This window comes from Prosopis cineraria, unplaced genomic scaffold (assembly GCF_029017545.1).
Source record: "Prosopis cineraria cultivar Desert tree isolate PC_DT_omini unplaced genomic scaffold, ASM2901754v1 PC9, whole genome shotgun sequence".
Taxonomy (NCBI): Eukaryota; Viridiplantae; Streptophyta; class Magnoliopsida; order Fabales; family Fabaceae; genus Prosopis; species Prosopis cineraria.
In genome coordinates, this window is record NW_026555340.1 from 12272694 (window position 1) to 12281378 (window position 8685).

The following is an 8685-nucleotide window of genomic DNA, read 5'->3' on the forward strand; positions in this document are numbered from 1 at the left end:
AATAAAATATTTACAAAAATTTATTTAACTACTGAAAAAATAAAACTAACAAATTAAAGGAGAAAATTAATAAATTAAAATAAAACTAAACTATATATATATGCATGATGCATGATAATATAAGTGAGAAATAAAAATAGAAAAACAAAGAAGTGAGATGAGAAATTGGGAACTGATGAGCTTGTCCCTATGCTCCTTTTTATTTTTATTTGTGCCTTGCAATCAAAATCTCATCCAAGTGCCCAATTTTATATAGCCCAAATTAATTTATGTGTCAAATTAATTTTTTTCAAAAATTATCTTTAGTTATACTTTTATTCCCAAATTTTTAAAATTATAAAGTCTACCAAATTCAAACGATGTTAAAAATGCTTAAAAATTCTCAAAACAAATGTCAAAAAATAAAAATAAAAGAAATAAAAATTATATAAAAAAATTATGATTTATCAAGTAGCGGGCCATGTTTATGGATGAGGTATTGACTACCGCACCCGACTCAGCCAAGGTGACCAACTTGCGCACTCAGCTCGAAGTGGATCCGAACAGTGTACCCGTGGTATTTTTCACATCATAGTGATGTATGCTGGGGTACTCGCGTCTTGTTTTTCATTTTTCATTCAAGTAGCTTATCATCTTGCACTCCTTGAGGATTCCCTCATATTCGTCTAATCTTCCCTGCCTCAATGCTCAAAGAGTGCCATGGCAGCGGACAGGATGTGATCTCTTTTCCTCTTCCCCTTGAGTCACTACCTTAGGGGCTTATTATTCAACCTCTTAGGTCATGCTTGGTTACCAAAAAATAATGACATGGAATGAATTAAAAAAAATAAAAGTAAAAATGAGATGATAAAAAAGAACAATGAACTAAATTCACAAAGGAGAGGAGTATTTTAATTTATAGGGTTGGAAATTATAATTTATGAAATTTTTAGGTGTAATGTTTTTTACATTTATAATATATATTAATGAGTTTTATCATACTTACTATGAGGAGGAAGAATGACTTAGTTCATTTTTGTGTTGATTTTTTTGATCCATTTCATTCCATTTCTTTTTAATAACCAAACAAGATCTTAGTGTTTTGGTGACTCGTTGGGTGCAACAAATTGATCACTTTGCTTTTCAGGTACTCATTCTGCGGGATCATATCAAAACGTCCCCACTTGGAAAGATTATGATGAAATTGTGTTTTTGTACCTCTCTTTTGACCTTGGGGAGAAGGTCAAGCTTATAAGAGATGATAATGTCAGAAGGCTAAAACCACCAAGTCCTAGAAGAAAAGTATAAGAAAAAATTACAGTTAAATCTTACATAAAATAATTTTTTATCAAAAAAATTTATAAAATTCATCAAATACTCACAAGTCTCAAATTTTGTGCATTTATAACTCGAAAAAAAAAATATTTACAGCTGAGTTACATACATTTATAATTTGTAAAGAAAAATGATAATTTATAATAGTAAGTTGTAAATGCACGTTGCTTGATAATAAATACCCTTAATCAAGTTGTAAATGTACAACATTTGAGATTTGAGATATTTAAAAATTTTATATGATCTCTTGATAATAAATTCTCTTTTATAGGACTTAAATGTAATTTTCTCAAAGACTAATACAAGTAAGCAGCAAGAAATAGGCCAGAGCCCAATGGGCTTACATAGTGGGAGACGCATGCATCGGCCTATGTGGAAGTTGAGGGCCTTGGAAGACGATGTGGATATATGAAGCTGTCCGTGAGATGAGAGAAGTGTGGATGAATTGATTTGAAATCTCTTCTTATTACTCTCTCTCTCTCTCTCTCTCTCTCTCTCTGGTTAATCATTTGGATTTCTCCTTCTGTTGCTGCAACTTTCATTACTGCATTCCTGTGAGTACTGTATGCCATTCGTTACTAAATGTATGCATTTCCTGTGATTTGTGGAACTTCTCTATCAATTGATAATAGAAATCTCGTGTTTTGCAATATTTTATTATATAATCGTGCCATCAGGATGAATAGATTGTAGCTGATTTTGAGTCACTTTACTCATAACCAATTAAAGCAGGATGGGAATTCAATGATGACAATCGAAGGCTCACTTTTATCGATTCTGAGATAACTCAATTCAAATATGGTCGTGACTCATGACAATATTCCAATCAACACCTTCCTTATTCAAAGTGGAACTCAACGGATCTGCATTCCATGCTCGTCACTCACAAGGGTGATCCTAACTCTTTATTTTGTTCCAAAATAATCTTTGCCCTTAATTTTAAATTAATCTTTAAATATTTTAAATATTATATTTGTGAAAATAAAAATTATAAAAAGCTATTATTAAATCTTGAGTGTCTAAAATATATCTAGATAGTGAATTTGTAAAAACTATAAAAAATTAATATTAAATTAGATCATCCAGATTATATCTGAATTATCCAGAATATATATGTATACTCAATTTATAAAGCATATAAAAGAATTTATATTAAATTGAATCATCCAAATTAAATCTGAACTAAAAAAAATTAATTATCAACAGATTTATTAAAAAATTAATCTTTTTTATGCATTTTTATTTTGATTAATATAAAATAAAAATAAAAATTTAAATCTGAATTATCTAGATTTTATGAGAAGTTATGTCTTTGATAGTGATTATCATGTAATGAGCACCGAGAGTAGTACAGATTTAATATTTAAAATTTTTATAATTTTTATTTTTACAAATATAATATTTAAAAATTAATTTATAATTAATGGTACAGATTATTTTGAGAAAAAATGAAGGGCCAAATCACTCTTGGGAACGACGAGCACGCCGTGCGCACGGAATGCGGATGCGGAACTTAACTTCACTAGACACTTTTCTCATTTAGGAGAAGCACATGCTCGTGCATGCTGTTTCCAAAACTCTTCACAGTCACACCAATCCCTCACTCTAGTGCCCTTTTCTTTGCCTTAATTTGAGAGAAATAAACAAACCTGAATGTGGCCCCTCTCATCCGACGATCTTAATTGAATGTGGCTGGTAAGGTAGGGGCGAGTTTGATGGTCGGATTAAGGGCACGTGTGAGGAGTGCACCTGACAGCATCAGTGCTGACATCACTATTACCCGCCTCTCTCTCTCTCTCTTCCACTATTTAACCGTCAGTTGTAGGGCTGTGCAAAAGTCTCGTGGTCTCGTTCGGTCTGGTCCAACCCATGAAAATCCGGTCTTATCCAGTCCTGTAAAATGCTGGTCCTATAGGACCAAAAAGACAGGACTGATTTTTCGGATAAGACCGGACTAGAGACCAAGCATCTGGACTAAGTGGTCCGGTTTGGTCCTATATAATTATTTTAATATAATTAAAATTAATTTATAAATTATTAATTAATAAGCCTTAAAAAAAGTTTTAATCCTGCCTTGCACTTTGCACTCTGATTGAAAAAAAAAAACTCAATACTGTTACTTAACAGCACTTAGCGTCTCAGCTACTCACTCAACTTTGCTCTCATTCTCAATTTCTTCAGTGCGCCAAAGCCCTAGCCCCTGTCTTGTACTTTGCACTCTGATCTTGATCTATTCGAACTTTGAAGGAACATGTATGTGGGTTGATTTTTATTACTTCTGTTCTTACTGATTTTTTTCCTTTGGTCTATTTTCGGTCTTTCCTTTGATTTTTTTATTGAAGTTATGTATTTAAATCATTTGGAGTTTGGACTATAACTGAAATATTATTTTCTTGGTGTTAGAAATTATTATGGATTTATTATGATTATAAGTGTTTTTATTATCTTAATTGAATTTGTTAAGTTGAAATAGATTATTGGTCATCATAGAGAAAAAAAAAAGGTCAAGTGAGTATTGGACTAACAGGACTAGTCTCCCAATCCTATGGACCAAGTCCAGTCTTATTAATCTCTGGGTTTTTACAGGACCAGACCGGACTACGGGTTACCTAACCTAGTCCTTTTTATGAAAAGGACCAGACTCCGGGTTAGGCTAAAGTCCAGTCTCGTCCAGTCCTTTGTGCAGCCCTAGTCAGTTGCTTGCGCTTTTCTGGATAAGGTTATCGATTTGGGTTTCGGATCCTCTCAAATTCCACCCTTCTCAGCATCCCTTAGCGGCAAAGAGATCCAAGCCCTTCAATCCAAATTCAATATCTTATAATTTGCCACATCATTTTATATTAAAATAATTTTTTACACTTTATTTCATCACTTTAGATATATTTTTTTATCATAATAATTCATATTAATTTTTTTATTTTTTATTTTCAAAAATTGATCTAAAAAATTACCTTCCAGGTTTTTTTAAAATAATTTTTTGTTAAATAAGTCAAGCCAGAGTTTGGATGAGTCAAATTGTAAGTCTCTGTAAGCCTATCTTACAGATTAGTCCCTGTAAATGAAAAATTGCCTTGCAGATTTTTTGTTAAACAAGTTAGGTCAGAGTTTGGATAAGTCAAACTGTAGATCTTTACGATCTTATTTTAAAAAATAAATCTAAATAAGACTTACAGGGATCAATGTGTAAAGTAGACTTGCAGAGATCTTTAGTTTAGTTTATCTAAATTCTGGCCCGATCTATTTAACAAAAATTTAATTTTAAAAAATGTGCAAAATAATTTTTTAGATCAAGTTCTGAAAATAAAAAATAAAAAAATTAGTATGAATCATTATAATAAAAAATATATCTAATGTGGTGAAATAAAGTGTGAAAAATTATTTTAATAATATTATGTGGCAAATTATAAGACCATGGATTTGTATTGAAGGGCTTGGATTTGTGCCGCTGAGGGACGCTGAGAATGATAGAATCTGAGAGGATCCATTTCCATCGATTTGGAGCCTCCGTCTATTGCCCTTTCAATGACACTGTCATTACAAAATTCGAGCAGCAACGGCGCGAGAAACCTTTAGTGATGGGGTCAAATATTTATGCCAAAGATAAATATTAATGTTTTTTTTAAATATTATTTTAAATGATAATTAAAATATATATAAATAAATTATATGAGAAGTTAAAAATATATCTTATTTCATTTAAATCATAAATTTGTTTTTATTATAAATAAAAAGGTAAACAATATTTTTAAATAGGGAAAAGACATAAAAATAATCACCAAGTAGTCAGTTAGGAGCATCTAATAGCCATAATGTTATCAAAATTGGCAAAAAAAGTAACTAAATCGTTAACTTGTCCTAACATCTGTTAGTTTCCGGTGTTAAATGCTAACTGTGCTACTGACTATATAATATCCTAGGAAAATTTAACCCTAATTGACTAGGCTTAATTAGAATAATTAAGTAATGTAATGTGGTGTGTAATCCGAGAGGTCTAACGAGCATGTTTTGGTTGTAATTTTAACCCTAAATACGATCTTGAAGTGAAGTCGAGCTACTTGTGTATCAAAAAATGAGAAAAGCTAAAAAGGGAGCCTCTATGCCACATGCCGCGACATGTAGCACATCTACTATGGTGCACAGATGGGAACTAATAAAGGAGAACCTCTCTATGCCATGCATTGTGACATATACTACATGCACCATGGCACATGATCAAAATTTTGCTTAAACCAATTTGCATCAATGTTCAAAATTAGAAGAGAAAAAGAAGGAGAAACAAAGAGCACGCCATTTGCTCTGCTAAAGCACGAGTTTGAGGATACTTGAGGATATTTTATAGCTATAGAACACCCAATGTAAGTGTTCTAAGCTTTTTTCTCACTTTCTCTTCCATTTTCTCTAGTTTAGAAGTTAGGGTTTGAGTTGAAATAGTGATTTTGGATTTACATGAGTTATGTGTCCAAATTCATTGACTAAAATAGAGTTAATGGGAGCTATTTGAGTCACTTAAATATAGTATTAATGGCTTTATGAGTTGTTGGTTGGTAAATGCCATAAATATTGGAAAATAGCAATTATAATGATGGTTGGGAGTGTTTAATGGCCATGTATGGTGGTTTGATGGCTCATAAATGACACTATGAGTTAAAAGAACTTAGTAGACTCAATGGGTATAATTGGGAGTGAATTTGTGATTTTGGTAAAAGAAGATTGTTGACTTAAAGGGTAAAAATTATTCGAATAAGAGTATTATTGATTATTCTTGTGGTTGGATTGTAGACTAACCAACTTGGCACCATTCAAGCTTAAGGAAAAGCTTTGGAAGTTGTGTTTTGAGGAAAAAACTTTGACTCTCAAAAGTTTGAATAACTAAAAAAATCTAATTTATATAGTTACTTGTTAGTTAATTATTTGTTGAAATTATTTGTTTGAAAACCTATTGGATGTTGTGAAATTTATTTGATGCAAATTTTGGAAAGTTGTGTTGTTGGATGAGTAATGTGCTAGAGTCAAGGGAATAACATGAATGCTGTACATGTGCTATTAAAGCTAACGATCAAGAAACATGCATATGTACACACACACATATACATACATATATATATATATACATATATATATATATATATGTATATATGTATGTATATATATGTATGTATGTACACACACACACACATACATACATACATACATACATGATTGTGCATAGCACAAGATTTGTGTTGTATGATGAAATAAGGAGTATATTAGAGATGGTTTTGTAATGATTGTGATATAATGTGATGGTTGTCATTAGTTTTTTCATACTATGTTCACGTGTGCATAGCATGATTATTTTAGCAAAAGTTTGTCTAGGGAGAGGAGTTGAGTTAAATCCACATGCTAGTGGTGGCTTACAATTGGAATCGGAAGTTTGCCTCAGTATCAACCATTAGAATTGAGAGGTAGTCATTATCTTATGATTGATTAAGAACTATCCTACTTGTTCTTATAAGGACTCGAACTTAACTAGTCTCGATCGATTTATGAGAAAACTGGATTAGGGGTACAATATCTCATGGTTGTTAGTATTCGAGAAAATTATTGATCATAAGTGAGTAAGGTAGCCTAGACTAGACAACTCTTCATGAATGAAAAGCTTGGTTAGTCTGAGTTATGAACACAACCACTTAAAAGTTATCGATTTTATGTTGGAGGTAACAAGAGGGTATAAGATTGATATTGATCATACATTTTTATTTCCAACCACGTGGTTGCTATTATTGCGGTTCGGTGTTTTGTTAAGGGCACATGGTTGTTATTTTTGCAACCCCGATATGTGCACTAATAATTATATGTGATGATATGCATTTATGCTTGGCCATATGGTTGGTATTTTTATGATCGAGGCTTTTTGAAATATATGCATATACTAGCTGTAAAAAGGTTTATAATTGCCATTTGAATCTAAAATTAATTGATATAAAACTGTATAGATTAGAGTAACTTTAGTTACTAAGTGATTATACTCATTCCTTATTCTTCAATATTATAAGGGCTAGTTCATCAGAATAGGGCCATGGAAAATAATCGGAGGCATAGGATTCTATGTAAATCCTACTTGTAGGCCTCTTAGTTTAAACTATGTGTATTTTGAATTATTATTTGCCAACTAGGATAACATACAATTTATTTTGACTACTTGCACTATTGTTGAAAAGATCTATGTGTATTTTGTACCTTGGACTATTGATATGTGATTGTAAGGCTATATAGGGCCAAAATACTAGTGTAAGTAGGATGTTGTATAATTGGTTGACATTGATGATTGTTTTGTGGATTTATGCAAAATTAGATCCTCCTTATGTTTTTGTGTAGAAGTGTTGAATGATAAAAAAAGACAAAGGAAAAGCATGACTTTAAGTCCCTACATTTTGTTTGAGTTTTTCTATGGATCCCTATACTTTTTTTTATGTACGCGAAGGGACCTAAAACATAAAAAAAATAAAAGTGTAGGAATCTATAACACTTAAAAAAGTACAAGAACTTGTAACAAAACTTGAGCAAAGTATAGAGATCTAAAATTATATTTTCTAACAAAAAGTGTCAAGTTAGGTTAGTTTTTGTTTTGTTGCACTTGCTTCTTAGTTCCTCTTGTAATTAAAAAAGGAGGGGTAAAGGCTTGATACTTTTAGCTAAGATTTATATTTTATATTGATTGGAGTAGATATCAAATGGGGCGAGGCAAAGCCAGTAGGGGCCACAACCTTCTTCAAGAATCCTTGTACTTAGTGAACTAAGATTGTCACTATCCTAACAAAATAATATTAAGCTATACTAATATAATACTAATGTGAACCTAGGTTGATCTTTATAAGGAGGCTTAATTGGAAATTTAAGTTTGAAGTATGTTACAAGTTAAAAGGTGCATAGGACAGATTTAAACTCAAAACTGATTGAGCTAATAAACCTAATTCTAAGGTGAATGGAGTGGATGTGTATAAACCTATTAAAAATAGGAACTCCTATATGAAATTGGTTACCTATCTTTGTTTGATTATAACCTAGCTAGTTTGGTTTCTTCTCTCTTCTCTTTGGTTTTAGTAACTTAGTTATATTAACTAAAACTTAGCTAATACCTTGACCAACCCTAATCCAAGATTATGGTCTTAGAATGAACTAAAGCAAAGTTAGCATTAAGTCTAACCAAAGTGTTACAAATATGAGTCAATTAGGTCAAGCACATATAAAGGAATCAACATACTCAAGATTATGATTCATGAAGATATTCACATGCATTCAAGTTGGCAAGATTATAAAAAGCAATAAAACATGTTAAACTCATCAAGCCAACCAAGATTATGAATCAACTTGAAGAGGCCAAAATCTAAA